Consider the following 16,937-nt stretch of genomic DNA (forward strand, 5'->3'; position numbering starts at 1 on the left):
CTGAAATATAACATTTTTTTTTCTGTACTTACCGATTTTTTGTTATGGCGAGTATCGTTGTAGTTAACCTGTTTTTTGTTTAACATAATAAATTACTCAACGAAAGAAGAAACTTCATATTCTTACACTAATTCATAGGTTGGTAAAGTACGCTGAGTCACTTATAAGGCACTATTGGGGAAACAGATTAACAAAACGGTGCTCTGGTGGAAACAATTTGTACCTTCCGATTCGTGGTGTATATAGTTTTATATTGGTTATTTTACTTTTTATAATAAATGAATTTTGGTATCGAAACTTTATACGCTTTTATAGCTAACTTTATACGTTGGTAATTATAATTTCTACTAATATTTGATAATACATTCAAAATTCAAATACACTTCACTTAAAGCAAAATGTATGCAAAATGTCGGGAAAATACATACAATCTCCCGACTCTACGTAGGGGGGAACCCGCCTAATCATCAGTACGATAGGCGTCGACAGCGCTCCCAGTGTTAATCTGTCTTCCCAATATAATTTTTATTAAAAGTAGCAAAGATTGAGCACGGAGTTCTTATTACTTTTTCAGTATCATACAATTAATACATTTTTACACTCCACGAGAAAAATAAAGTTTTTTTAAAGTTCATACTTTGAATGAGTAATGAGTAATGACGGTTGACAATACAATTTAAGTATAAATAAGTTAAGAATATACAAATTTTTTTAGGTTGATTAATAAGCTTTGATTTAACTTCTTAAAAATTTGGGTACAAAAACGTCAATATATTATTACCTAGTTATTATTTATTAAACATGATTCAAATAATCAATAATAAGTACCCATCTGTACCATCATTATATCCATCTGTAATAATTTTATATGATTTAAAAAATTAGACAAGTAAAAATATATACTATAGGTTATAGGAACCTATGTCTATAATATACTATATAGTATATACATGATAATATCGTTCACAAATATTTTAATTATTAAAAACTTTTTTTTATTCCCTTATTTCAGGCTTATTACCTCTGTTAGTTTTTAGTTATAATTTATAAATCATAAGTTTGAAAACAAATATTTACTAATGTATTTTTTCGTGTTAGGTACCTATTGAAAAATTTAAAAGTTGAATACTTACTTATTGTATGATTTAAATTTAATTTATATGAATCGAGTCGAAAATTAATCATTTTAATACGTTTCTGGTTGCCACTAAATATTTAATAATGGCCGTTGGGTGATTTTAAAGCTTTTAAAACATAATGCTGCCAAATAATCAAGCTCAAGGTATTTACTCAAATTCCATGAATGGGATGAATCTTAAATTGATATAAATAGAATATATTATTTATAAGAAATTAATTATCTGTTTTGTAGTTTTGCAGTAGGTACCTACTAACCTATATATGTAGGGAAATTTTATGATTAGCGTGTCATTACTTAATACTATAATTTAATTATATTTTCGTAAGTTTATATAAAAAGTTGGTTAGTGGTCATGATAAAATAGTTAAAACATGACATATGCAGTGGCTGATATCTGATGTCTTGGAAGTATGAATATATGTTGGTAATTTCAAATATTTTTAGGTAATAGTTATACATGCATAATGCACGTGCATTGTTTGTATTTAAGTTCAGAAGAGAACAAGTCAAAAAGATAGAAAGCATAAAATCTGATAATCGGATAGTACAGATATTCATATCATCGTTCCAAATGGTGAGCTGATAAAATATGTTCAATATTATTGGTGATATTATTACAATGTGAAACTGTGGTGTAGAATTTTGTGTTTAAAATACAATTTTCCGAAATTACCAGATGTGTGGTGTATTTTATTAACCCCAGTACAAAACCCAAAATATAGTATAAATGTGTTCATCGAAGCATTACAAATCTCAAATGTGTCTGCCCCGATTACAACACTTGCAGCTGCTAAATAGTATTAGAAAATAGTAATTATAACACTAAATATTTCAATCAGCACCATATCTATTTATAGAGGATAATTGTAAATGGTGACGGGATTCCAGCTACTTAATGCAATATAATATGTGAAGTTTTTATAAGTTATGGCGTTAGGCTATGTTTAAATTTATAGTTTATTTTGACTAACTAAAATCGTTCATGAAAGAATGTGTTTGATAATTATCTTGTCCAAAAGAAAATTTGTAGATTATTATTTCTAATACACATTATACACCAATGGCTGGCTTAAAAAAGTGTTTATTAATTGCATCAACAGAAAAACAAAATACCAAGTTACGATATTGTGTACACAATGCAAACATAAAAAATGTAAGCTGCGCAAAATTGATTTTTTAGGTAAGTATATCTACGAACAGGCCTGGACTAGGGGGGGGGGGGGCAGAGGGGTCGCGTCCCCAGGGCCCACAATGTTATGGGGCTCCCAGACAAAAATTAAGAATTCTAAATATAATTGTCACAAAAAATTAAGTTATTAAAAAAAATGATATCGTATAATATTAAATAATTAAGTATGTTTTTTGTGGTATGTACAGTATTTCACTATTACCACAGAATAAAGAAATTACAGATATTTCAGTGTGTATTTCTATTCTCGATGGTTGAGTTTGATTAGCGATAAGAATTATCAATAGTTTTGTTATTAATTTATTATGAATACTAGTTATTATTGTATATAATCTATTTATAGATTGTTGCGCCTTATAGTGCGTGTGGGAAATGCCACTATTAGTGATTACTCTGTCTCTGACAGAATAATGCATGATAAATTGATAACTAATAATACTTATTGTGTTATTATTTTAAATCGTGATTATTGGTTAGGTATTGGTACGTCAGAAGAGTGTCGTATTTTTGTTGTGTACTTGTTAGCTGTTCTTTCAAACGACAAGAGTACTTGTCGAGTAATTATTTATTTCATATTTTTAAATTTTTATTACCTATTTCACAATGAATAAAAAAAAAAATACATGAGTGGATATCAAAAAAGGAAACTAAAAGAAAAAAAAATGAATTGACTGCTGCATTGCCAAAGATTACTGGATATTTTGATAGTAATAATTGCGATTTATTACCATGTAAGTTATAATTTAAATTTTTAAGCAACATCTATAATATAATATTAATAATATATATATAATATAGTACAGTGTTGATTTTCTAGTCCATTTTTTTACCTATATAAGTGTATATATATAAGTGTACTATTATAAAACTGATCAAATGGCCATAGTTCTAAGATATTGTACACCAACTAGTGTCAACGAACGACTAGTTGAATTATGTCCATTTGATAATCATAAAGGTCAGTCATTATATTTTATATTAGAAAATTACTTAAAGAATGTCGGACTAAATATTGTTGACTGTAGGGGCCAGTCTTACGACAATGCTGCTAATATAAGCGGTAAGTATAAAGGTTTACAAAGTTATGTGAAAAATAAAAATAATTTAGTTGTCTATATTACATGTACTGCCCACTCATTAAATTTAGTTGGTGTGCATAGTGTAGATTGTTGCATCGAAGCCGTGAGTTTTTTTGGATTTCTTCAAATGTTATACAATTTTTTTTAGTGGTTCTACACATCGTTGGAAAATTTTAACAGAAAAATTAGAAAAAAACAGTAAAAATCAACTAAGTGTACTAAAGTCGTTAAGTAATACACGATGGTCTAGTCACTTTGATGCTTTTAATGCTTTGATAAAAAATTATAATACCATTATTAATGTATTGGAATTCATTTGCGATAGTAATATTGAAAATGGTGATACTAGGTGAGATGCAAACATTTTTTTAAAATCTATATTAAAAAAAGAACCCGGATATTTGGCTATTTTATGGAATGATATATTAGAACGGTGCAATAAAACATCTGTTGAACTTCAAAGCAAAATGATTGATCCATTAAAAGCAGTTAACCTACTTATATCTTTGAAAAATTATGTGGCTAGTCTAAGAGATTTGTGTAACATTTATGAAAATCAAACTACAAAACTAAGTTTAAAATTAAAAAAAACATTTTAAAAATGAAGATAATGAAAGACAAATTAAAAGAAAGTGTACAAATTCAACTCAGTTAAAAGGTTGACAAATTCAGAGTAGAAACACATATCATTATTGTAGATAAATTTGTAACAGAATTTGAAAAAAGGATAACCGCGTATAACTATGTATCTCAGCATTTTTTATTTATCGCTAAGTTAAATATCCAGCCAGATAATGATATTAACTTAAGCTTGAACAATTTCATTTCTATGTATAAAGATGACATAGAACCTTCTATAAAAAATGAGTTGGTTCAATTTAGAGAATATTCGGATCTGAGTAAGCCACCATTTGATGCTTCAAATGTGCATAAAATATTAGAATGGTTTGAAGAAACAAAAATAAAAGATGTATTTCCTAATATTTTAATTGCAATTCGATTATACTTAACAATTCCTGTCGCAAATTATTCTGCTGAACGGGCATTTTCAAAGTTGGCACGCGTAAAAATAAGTTTAGAACTAGTCAGACTCAAGAATCCTTAAAATCATTTATAATATCATCTTCTGAACATGATTTGTTACCATCAATTGATTTTCAAGAAACTATACTGACTTTTGCTCGTGACAAATCAAGAAAAAAATGGTTTTAAATAAGAGTACTTAATAATGTATATCATAATGTATAAATTATTTGTATTAAGTATTTAATTAAAAAACATATGGAATAAGTTGAATATAAAAAACTTGTGGACATTTTAAATATTATATTATGTGTAATAATTACAATTATTGCTTTTAAATGTTTTTCATCTATATAACATCTAAACAATTAAAAATATTTTAGGTTATTCATTGTTTTACATTTTTGGTGCCTTAATGGGGCCCATTTTAACTATTTGCCCCAGGGCCCATTATTTTATAAATCCGGGCCTGCCTATGAAATATGTTTATAATGTGTTTGTAACTTGTAGCATTCATATTTATTACCTATTTTTATCAGCCCATCATCAAAAGTAAAACTCTGAATACTCATCCAGTTTTGATGATCCTACCTACCTCCCTAATACCTACGTAAATGTCACTACTAAAAAAATAAAAGAATAAATTAATATTTGTAGTTCATTTAGAAGAATATACAAATATGTACCTAAATCATTAATTATATATATTTATTTTTATTTATTTATTCGTTATCTGCTCCAAATATTAGACATTTAGGAATATGTATAGAGCCGAGTGATATATTTTATAAAGGTGATTAATTTATGATTATTTTTATTTTGTGTATTGCAATTTACAATGTACAATAATATAATTCAAAAACCAACTATTAAAGGGCTAAATTATATTGCCATGTACTCAAGCGACAAAATGTGTGTAACGTACCAACGTAGTAGTATATAGGTTACCTATGTTAATGTCATATTTATTTTACGAAGAATAAACACACAATGAATAACAAAAATGCCTTTTTTTCAAAGAAAATATCGGATCAATAAAAGCTGTTTACATAGTGGAAGAGTCTATGGTTCATACATTGCTTTATAAAACATTTTTTAATAATAAATACCCTATATGGTTTAGTTCGATGTTGAAAGATTTAATTTTTAAGAAAAAAATTGCCCACATGTTGTCCAAACAAATTAATTACAATACATTTTCTATATTACGTGCAAAGTGCAAATTTCAATCCAAACTCGATTATAATGATTATATTTTTAACATTCAAAATTCTATTAAAACAAATCCTAAATTATTCTTTAACCGTAAAATATCGTGTCTGTCTGTTCGTTTCTCATGTACCTATTGTAATATTTCATTTGTGCATCTTTCGCCGTTCAAAGTGAAAGTTTCTTCAAAGATTCAAAGTCATTCATCATTCATCATAAATATTAAATTCTCCAGAACGATGTAGTATTTGTCACGTTTTTTGAGATCTAACCACAATTTATTTTTTTCAACTAATGTCTACATAATATTATAACATATTATACTATTCTTAGTTGTCTTAAGTATATATTTATTAAAATTTGTTTTACGATTAGAGTTAGTTATAATAGTTACAGCATTACACTATGAATACCACATTCAATATAGACTCTGTAAGTACCTACATTTGTTTATGTTGTAAGATATGTGACATTCAACACAAAGTTTATTCGAATTTTTCAAAAATCTACACACTTTACCAAATTATGGGATATTTGGTATTTAGAACATAATGTATAGGTATAAAACATTCTTGTTGGTAATGTTGTAGGTATACCTATTAACTATTCGATACCATTAATTATGCACGCGCAATACAATGGTAAATTAAATAAAATGTATGTAGGTATTGTTATTTGTAGTACCCAGTTTGTACAATAATACAATTATACACAAATCAGTTTTAACTTAACGAAAGAGAAAAGTTTATGTTCCAAATCACCATATAATTATCGTTTTAGTTTAGTACGTCGGAAGTCTAAGTTAACACGTTTTCGTAAAATATTTTAGTATTTATCATTGACTTCTTAAGTTCTAAAATAGTCAATACTTACAATAAAATACGTTTTTAGAAATTTAATTACCTTTAAATGATTAAGTGTTTCAAATTTCAATGACCCTAAATCTATTTTATGGCTGCCCTTCTATACGTACTATATTATATTATTATTAGTTATTATAATAAATAATAACATCATATTAACAAAGCAGTGCTTCCACGATAATTTATTAAAAAAAAACTATACATTATACACTGAGTAATTTTTTATTTATTATTATGTAAACGAATCATAAACGTAATCATAATCATATGAGTACTATAACAATATAATAATCGTACCTATAACGTTTCGAAGAATATTCGATTTAAATACTAAAAAAAAAATATAGAATTCTTTACAAAATAGAAATTACTAGTTGGCGAGATGTAATTTACTGGTGATAGTGTCCATACTCCATAGTGAATACTTTTCTTTATACCATAGTCGCTTTCATGAAAGTGGCGGGTGACTACTGATTACAGAGCTCCCATTGGTTGATTCGACCGTAAACAGTGATTTTCATTATTTCATAGACTATTACCACGGAGCGGATTTATTTTATATAATATTAAAAAGCTGAATTACATGCAGTTTTATTTTATTTTAATTCTACAACAAATATGATAATATTGTTATTTATAAAAATATGATCTATTTAAAAACCCAAAAGGCCCGCGAAATATTATGTTAACCGTTTTTAATAACCCCTTACGAATTTTAACCACTGGGAACACTGCAGACTGCAGTCACTCACCGATTTTTGTGAAAGTGACTATAATTATAAATAATAAGCAGTATTGGTGATCAATAAAATCTCAATGAATGGAATTATCGACTAAATTCTAGAAAATTAAAAATTAGAACAGTAGGTAAACGGCATATTTATTATATTCAATCATTCACGTGTGATATGGCCGTATGGGTATTATATAGGTAATACATAATATAACATAACATAATATTATACAGTGTGTATAGTACCTATATAGCCATATAGGTATATACACCTAAAAATCATTTGAAATTGTTAATTCCTAATGAAGCCGTTCAACGTTATACAGAGTATTTTGTGTTTAGGCCGTTTAGGAACGAAATTTTATTTAGAGATTATTAATTAATCTTAAAATAAAAGTCAGACCTGTCAGAATGGTATTGTGGCTTAGCATCGTATTTAAAAAACAATGATTAAGAATAATCACAATCAAATATCGGTTTTAAAAAGAGTTTGGTAAAAACTTTGTTTGTTTCTTCAGTAGTGTTGTTATGATTTTGCTCTACAAAGGACCGAGGTGTCTGGGATCTGATTTCACACTTTACACCTATCATAACTAGTATTTTAGTTATACTTTTTTTTCCGTGTAGGTAGTAGAATAATAAAATGATAAATGTTTATTATTTAATATACAATTGTATTTTCGGCCTTTAAGGGTGCTGCTCTTTGAACACTCCTACTTAAAACTTATTCAAAGGATAAAATAATAAATTTCGAAAACATAATATTGTATAACTAGACGGCAATACATCATAATATGATAATAGTGTAACACTGCTTATCAACAAATGGGTCCATCTTTTTTTTTATTTCATCATTTGTGCTTATTTTGTTTCATCTTATTATGTGTTGGTTATAAACATCATCCCTCCAGTAATATAGAACGTACCTGTATTGCATATATAATAGTATTATTTACATGTAACAAGTATATGCACAGACGTACAGCCTTACAAAGTATTCATTGAAATTTATAAAAATTTAAATACGAGGTATTGCCATTAGTAAGCCATAATAAGTCTTACTTCACTAAAAATCTTAAAATAACGAATTGGCGATTTAATACTTAATATTAAAATACACGCAACGTAGGTTTATATATAACTATTCCTTGTTATACTTTATACACTACCGCCTAGCCGGATTAGGAAAGACTTGGGTTTGGTGCATGTTAATTTCACAGATTTTCAGAAAGGTAGTCGATTTTAGGGTCGGACTTATAATACATAAATTCCAACGGTACATTTATCATTTATTGGTAAGGCGGGACCATTTCCCTCCAAAAATGCGATATTTTTTTCCTCCGCTGTTAATTTTCTTCTAAAAAATAAAAAAGTAGGTACTTTTCATTTTTCACCACACATTTTTTTGAACCAGAATCGCATATATTTTCAATTAAATATTAAAATTATAATGCATATATTAATTTTTTAAATATTACATTATACAGTACCTAATCAACAAATTGACGATAATTATATTTTAATTTGAAGTTATTATAGTTCTAAATTGTTTACAAATTGATATTTTTCTATATTTTATCACTATGATTTTTAATTTTAATTTATTTCATATTGTATACCTTTACATAAAAATTAATAGAACAACATTTTTTTTGAAAATGATAGGTATTTAAATTAATAAGAAGGTGACAGTTTTTCTTATTTTGATAATGAAGGATAATATACAATAGAAGAAAATTGTTTTAATTGTTTTTTTTTTTTAGGAAAATAAACAGTGGAAAAATATGGTATTACATTTTTGGAGGAAAATGAGTGGCATGACCACAACAGCTTATGTATTAACTCTAGTAGTATTATAAAAAAATTATATATACATTTTATGCAATGCAATTATAGAATACATATTACATATTTATACATTATACCTATATATGTTACGGGCAAAGCAGACTTTCGGGCAATGTTTACATTGCCCGGTCTATGTATACTTTGCCCGCTGTTTCTGGGCAATACATTAAAATACTAGTTTGGCCTGGCAGGGTTATACTTTGACCGGTCCAAGTACACTTTGCCCGAAGTCAATTGGACATTGTATAACTTGAGCTATTAACAATGTCAATACTATTTGAGTGAATTTTTTTTTTAAATGTGTTAAACAGTTAAAAAGAAGTACCTAGGTGTAGTGAGGACAGGTATGTGGTATAGTAATAGGTATGAGAGTATAGAACTCATTGTATAATATTATAAAAACATTGTCTGTTAGTACTTCAAATACTAGTATGAGCCACCAGTTACCTACCAATATACAAAACTCTCAATATTATCTCGTCAATTATCGTCGTTTCAATATTATATTTTCATCTACAATATTATCGGCTTATCGGTAAATCGGTTTTACCTTTATGATATTGTGCAATAATTATTATCACAATCATTGAACCGTATTTTAGTGTATTAGGGCCATCTGACAAAATTTGTTTTGCTTCGCCCATTAACGCATAAATGTGCCGAAGAAGTAGCTAATGTAGGTACTTTTTGATATTTTTACAACATTTGGCGCACCAACGATTCTACAAAGCGACAATGGCCGAGAATTCGTGAATAAAATAATAAACGAATCATGTAATATGTGGGAAGATTTAAAAATTATACACGGAAAACCGAGACATTCGCAAAGTCAAGGGTCCGTCGAAAGGGCCAATCAAGATGTGGAAAATATACTTGCGACTTGGTTACAAGACAACAAAACAAAAAAATGGAGCGAAGGACTAAAATTTGTCCAATTGATGAAAAATCGATTACTTTTTAAAATTGGTTACTGTAGAAAATGCAATTCAAAATGCCATTCTAATAATAATTGGAAAAATAAATAATTAAGGTAACGATATTTATTATTTATGTATTGTTTAATGTATTAAATTGTAATAAAAAATGTAATGCTAATCGTAAAAATAAATAGTTAAGTTAATAACATTCAGCTAATAAAGTAATTAACAAAATTAATAAGATTTTATTTATAAAATAAAAACGTATGGTTTATATTGCCCAAGCATTACTGGGCAACTTATACAGTCCGGGCAATGTATATAATTTCACCTACATTTCCCGTTATAATCGGGCAGTACCATAATGCCCGGGCAATGCAAATATTGCCCGAAAGTCTACTTTGCCTGTAACATATAAATTGTACATAGTATAAGTATATAAATAAAAAATAAGTAAATTTCAATTTAATTTGTCAATTATAATTTGGGATTATTGGAAAATTTGTTTGTAGGTATTAAGCTTTCTAACAGAATGTCAACTATACAAACGTGAAAATGAAAAAATAAAATTGGTAAAAATAATATCGGTTCGGAGTTTATGTTTTTTTAACAGGTCAGAAGTTAGTGCCTACCAGTAGTATCAACCGTTTTTTACAGGTAATTAAATCGTAGATCGTAAATCGAATTTACAATCGTTTACTGGGTAGCACAATTTTATTTTATTTTCTGGGTCAACTCAATATCAACTTTTCACATTTTACCCAAAATCGATAAATATATGTTAGGGAAAATTATTTTACCGAATATAATTATTGTTTCAATTAAAACATATGTTTTTATTTACAAATTACTGCTAACACCACACACACAATCATTTTACGGCATTCTCAAATTATGAATTTCAAAAAATACGTTAAGTGAAACCTTTTGTTTATTTATATTGAATAAAAAGAATATATCTTAGGCTTTATTTTCATATTTACCTTGTGTCTAGGTATACCTACATATTTTAAAATGACAAAAACATAATCAAGATAAAATATTATCTGTCAGGTAAAGTTATGTGGGTAAAATAAAAATAAAATAATAATAAATTTTAAATTTGTTAAATTAACCAATAATAGCTCAAGTAGTTTTACAGTTAAAATCATGTATATTCTAATATAAATATGTAGGTTTATGTTTTTGTAATATGTATGTTTCTTAAATAAAATGCCTCAAGATTTTAAAACGAAGACTTTACTAATGTACGCGGGACAAAGGAATAGGCATTACTAACAATACATAATATGATTGTCTTAAATTACGAAAAAAACTATATATATTTTATTTCATTTATTCAATTGTTAAAAACGTTTTTGATTGCATTTAATTATGTTAGGTTAATAATATAACTGAATAGATAAACTATTTTTATTTTTTACTGCATCTTGTTATGAAAAGTATCCACATACAATAACTCATTCTAAATAATGAAAATTTAAAATTATAATATAAATTTCATGTCATCGTACCTAAGACAAATGTCAACTTACCCCAGCATATGGGTAAGATGATGAATTAAGAATTAATTTATTAAAGTTAATTAAAAAATATAGTTTGAATATCACTTTAATTTTGGTAAAATCTGGTAAGAGTAAAATATTTATTATATATATTTTGATTTATGGTTTCTGTTTTATGATTTTTTAACTGTGATATAATTACTTATTATTTAATGTAAATCATAATAAAAAAGAATAATGTTTTTTTTTTATGGGGTTTTTATTTCCTTTAACGCGCCTTTTTTCCCCTAGATTCGGTCATATTATCTTTATCAAGTCACTGTAAGATAAGGTACACAATGCAGAGATATTGAAAGAGATATATTCATATTATTCACATATCACGTACAGGGTACTAAGGTTAGTTCTGATTGAATAATCTGAACAAATTTGATATACTAAGTATTTATAAGTTATGACTCAATTATAACATACAATATAAATTAATGATCTCCATAGGCATTTTAGTGGGAGGAAACCTTAAATTTTGAAATTAGCATCCATCCAATATTTTTCGTGTTTATGTACTTATAATATTTTGCTTATATAAAGTATAGGTATATAAAAAGCAAAAACTACTCATAGTTAGATAATTATTTAAAAAAACAATGTTTATTCGAAATTTATAATGTTAATAATAATCTAACATATTACAACAGAACAGTTATTATTATATTCCAATTTCTTGTTTTTATCTTCAAGTTCTACGAAACCCAGTCTTATCGTGATCCGACGGCGAATTACCAACTATGCAATCGCCAATTACAGACTACAGAAATTGCGATTATAATAATCACTGTGGCGAATCATCAAAGACAATAACATTATATTTATATTTATATAGATCTTGGTAATAAATAATAATCAATCGGTCAAAATAAGAAAACACGTAAGCATGCACGTTATATATTTCATCATTTTTGAAAAATAATTTTTCAATTAATTTAACCTTTCAGTTAAATACATTATCGAGTTAGATACTATTTAAATGATTCACCATTAAACACATAAAAAATTGCTAAAAAATTCTCGAATTTCTACATCGTCTGTAAGGAAGTAGTAAAATTATAACATTATACGTCAATTATAACATTATTACATTTAAACAGGTGAATTTTTACAATTATTATTGTTAATAGTATAGTATAGGCGCAAATAGGGTGGGGGGTTTGGTTATTTTACTTCTAAATTGTGGAAATTAAACTCTAATTTACCAATTTATTAAATGTATTATTTTGACCAGTCCTGTATCATACAATTTTTTTTTTGTTATTTTGGATTGATTGTAGGGGGAGGCAGAGATATTTATGTCAGTTTTTGATTGAAAATATTAAAAAAACTATATGGCCCTTGTCGAATTAATTTCCTATTTGCACCCATATGAATTAGGTAATAGTACCATCGTTTTCACTTACCGTTTTCGTTCGCGGTGCGTGCACAGCACTGGATTTGGGTGCCGTGGCACGGGTAGAACTCGGCGGATTCGTCGTCGTCGGCTCTTTCGAAACTCATCGTGATCGCGCGCGCCGGCGAAAAATCAACCACCTCTGGTGGCAGTGAGGGGGGGGGGTAGACGTCAGCCGTGGGCGGGTGGTAGGATGAACGGTTGGTAGGGTGACTGGCGGGCTAGTGGTTTGTAGATCTAGCGGCGCGGTCGTCGCTGAGACATCATCCCTTCATCGTTGTCGCGGCCACGTGCGTCGGTGACAATAATATGAGCGTTACGCGAACGAGACGGGACTGGCGTTCGTCCCGCATGGTATGTGCAATGATAGTGTCAGCGGCGGGAACGGACGGTATCGAGGCACTCCTCACCCACACTAACAGAATGCAGAAGGCTGTCGGGTCGGTTCGGGAAGTTTGGTGGGTGGGTGGGTTAGCCGTTGGCAGTTTGGACTGGGAGCGACGACGCCCGTGGGTCGGCGGCGGTGGTGGTGCGCGGCGTTCCGCGGTGGTGCGCGCCGGTCGGGGCGTAATAACGACGGTATACGTATGTATATATATGTGTACTGTACGGATAGTAACCACCGGCCGCGGTATAACGTATCGGGAAATTCCAGGAATCGCGAGACCTCGGCGGTCCGTTGCACGCGCTCGGCAAACTTCGGGCGCGGAGCAACTTGTGCGTGCAATATTGATCTTAGCATATTTTTGATACCACGCGCCGCGTTATGTATAATGTATATTATATAACATGTATATACATTTGTGGATGTACACGTGCACACGTGCACGGCTCCGATGTAAATCGCACGAGTGATGGTAGGGTAATTTTTGGTGGGTGGAGGGAACTTTTACAAACTGATTGCGAAATGTGGCGGGGAGTAATATTGTACGTGGAGCAGTTATCGCAGCGCCCATAGTATTTTAATATATATATTATATATAGTGCATTAGATTAACAATACATTTGGGATTAGAAATTAACAATTGCCAATTGGAAGTAGCAGGTGTATGTAGTACGCGACTATATCAGTTCATTTAAGTACCTATGAGTAATGGATGTACGCAAAACAAATTTAAATGACCAATATATTAGGTACCTATACATTATATTATACATTTTTATTTTTTCATATCAAACAACGACCCATTACTTTATAGTTGCAATATTTGTCGCAGTCATATAACCGTACAAAACTTTCTTATCCAAAAAATACACCATCGTAGTGAAACCTAGTTCTATGTGTTTACTTTTTTACTATGCCTGAAATCTAAAAATATAATTATTTACAATAATAATTATTATTATGAAATAGATATTATTATTATTTATTAGTATTAAATACCTAATGTAACAGTTTACAAGTACATAGGTACTTAATACTTATGGAGCTACGACCGTTAATAATTATTATTTATTCTAAAAATGCTGAAGTACAATAGTACATCTATACAAGAAAAATTTACTCAACAAAAAGCTTTTGATACGAGATATTGAGCAAAAATTACATTGGGCCGATGGGAATTTGTAATTATTATTATAGTGTGTGTGTAAGTGTTTACCAAAGTATCATTCATTTTTATATAATTTATAAGATTTATTTGCTATTTAACTGTGTAATATTATGTAAGCGTATAATAAAATAAGCATGGCAAAAATATAATTTTTTTTCAAAAATCTATATTGGAAACAATGTAAGATAAAATAAAAATATTTAACACATTTTATTGTTTTAATTTTGCCTAAGATTTTTCGGAGTATGTAAAATACTTAAATTACACATTGTATCAGACCTAGAATCCATAATCTAACCTGATCTAAAGATTATCAAATTATAATATTCGTGAAAGTTAAACTCCGAGATAATTTTTAAATTCTGGGCGAATTAATAAATGTATCAATTTGACAATATTGTTGTTTTTTTTTTAATTGTTGTGTTTGTTATTATATTTTGAAATTGTTAAAATAATTTGATTTACAACTTTGAGGGTGGTTTCTGGTATGAAATGGTATCTATTTAGTATTTAGTATTTTTGGAAGTAAAAAGTAACAATTCAAAGAACTTTTCAAATTACCTAATCACAAAAAATTATAATAAACGGGAATTCATAACCTGCAGTTTTTGAAAAAATGTATTTAATTTTTTTGTTATAACTTCGAAATGAATAACTTTAGGGACTTAAAATTGTCATCGAATATTAGCTTTTACTATAGAGTTAAAGTTATTTGAAAAATATTTTGGATCTTTATGTGCTAGGTATGTATTTATTTATTTTTTTTTTTTTTTCTTGATTTATGTATGAGTATCATAATAAAAAACTCGATGGTATAACATGTGTTATAAGATTCCTAATAAGTTGTAAACTAACCTAACCAATTGCAAAATATTTAAAGTACAGTCACAGTATTTTTTTTATAAGCGTTTAAAGTTGACATTTTTAAAAGATTCGTCAAAATCACCAAAATTTGAAAATTATTTCACAGTATAAAACTTATATCAATTTTAATATTCATATCCAAGATATGCAAATTAATACAAGGTTCTTCATAAGTTTTATTACTGGAATTAAAAAAAAAAAGTTGACTGTAATTTCATATTTTATTTTTATGGGCGTCTGGAGTTTTTAATGTTGACGAAATTGTATAATTATGCGTGAAATGTACTTATGTACTCTCCATCAAATTGTAAAGAAGAATTAATTTTACAAGCTGATAACGGTCCTGGTTATAATAGAATATTAATGTTTGGACGATCTCAGAGCCTCGACATTTTATAAAATTCTGTTACTTGGTACATGGTACATTCAAAGTTGCTCTTTAATTAATTAATCAAGTTTAACTGAATATTTACACGGAATATTGTCTGTTGTTTAAATGTTACTTCCGGATAAGCAATCAAAAACATATGATGATATGTTTTCAATGCTTATGGATTTAATACCTGTAGGGCGATTCTCTAAAAGTTTTAGTCATACCTACATTTAGTTATTTTCGTGACTAAAACTATTAAATTAGTCATGCATTAGCCATTGAAGATTATGGACTCTAAGCATTATGGACTAAAAATGGTTTAAGACCGTCTTAATTAAGTAACTGAATGTACCTTTTAATTATATTACTTTTAATTTTGCGTTGAATAATGTTGCATTATGATCATTGTGTATAACTTAAACCATTGACAGGGCCACAATTTGTCAATTATTATCTGCTAAACAGATTTTATGAAAAAAAATATAACTTTTATATTGACTTCGGTATTGTTTTATAATTCTTATTTGCTGTGTATAAGTAGGTACTGTGTACGATCCAGTTTTTAGCAACCGGTGCATATCAGAGATGAATAAGTAATGATTCGTTGTACCCGGTTAGTCAGCCAAGTGTAAGTAGATGCATTACCAAAGTAACTGCTGAAATAGTTTGAATCTTTGCCGCAGACCAAATACGCTTCCTCCGAAATCGATTAGAGAGAAAAAATATCGGATGAATAATAATAATTATTATTAATTATATTTTTATTATATAATAAAATATAGTATATACTTACTAATTATTATGTATTTTTGTCATGATGGCATTCAATATTAAAATAAAATAACAATACACCGTTCTCTTAATGTACTATTAAGGTGCCTCGCAACTACCAATAATATTTTCGTCAATAACAATTCAATCTAATTGCAACAGATCGTAACATCGCCTTTACAAATTTTTATTCTGAAAAAATATTCTTACCTACTATCCGTAATATGTAGGACTGTAGGAAAGAATGAGACGGAGCACATTTTTTATTTTGGTTTTTAAATATTGTAATAAATATGGTTCAAATATTTCAAAAATATTAAGGCATTATATTAAATCAACTAATAATGATTAAAAAAATTACTTTGGCTGTTCTCTTGTAAATATTATGGACAATTCGAATATTTTTTTAGAATTAAAATCAGAAT

General features: G+C 28.3%; 1 protein-coding gene across 1 annotated transcript in view; it reads right to left on the reverse strand.

Moving 5' to 3' along the window:
* LOC132934307 (uncharacterized) overlaps positions 1–13,407 on the reverse strand; it is a 41,428-nt gene extending 28,021 nt beyond the window's left edge. Inside the window, exon 1 of the mRNA XM_061000598.1 lies at positions 12,962–13,407. The gene's annotated coding sequence lies outside the window, so the exon portion shown is untranslated. The remainder of the gene's footprint in view (positions 1–12,961) is intronic.
* Between the last annotated feature and the right edge of the window lie 3,530 nt (positions 13,408–16,937).

This window comes from Metopolophium dirhodum, chromosome 1 (genome assembly GCF_019925205.1).
Source record: "Metopolophium dirhodum isolate CAU chromosome 1, ASM1992520v1, whole genome shotgun sequence".
Lineage (NCBI taxonomy): Eukaryota > Metazoa > Arthropoda > Insecta > Hemiptera > Aphididae > Metopolophium > Metopolophium dirhodum.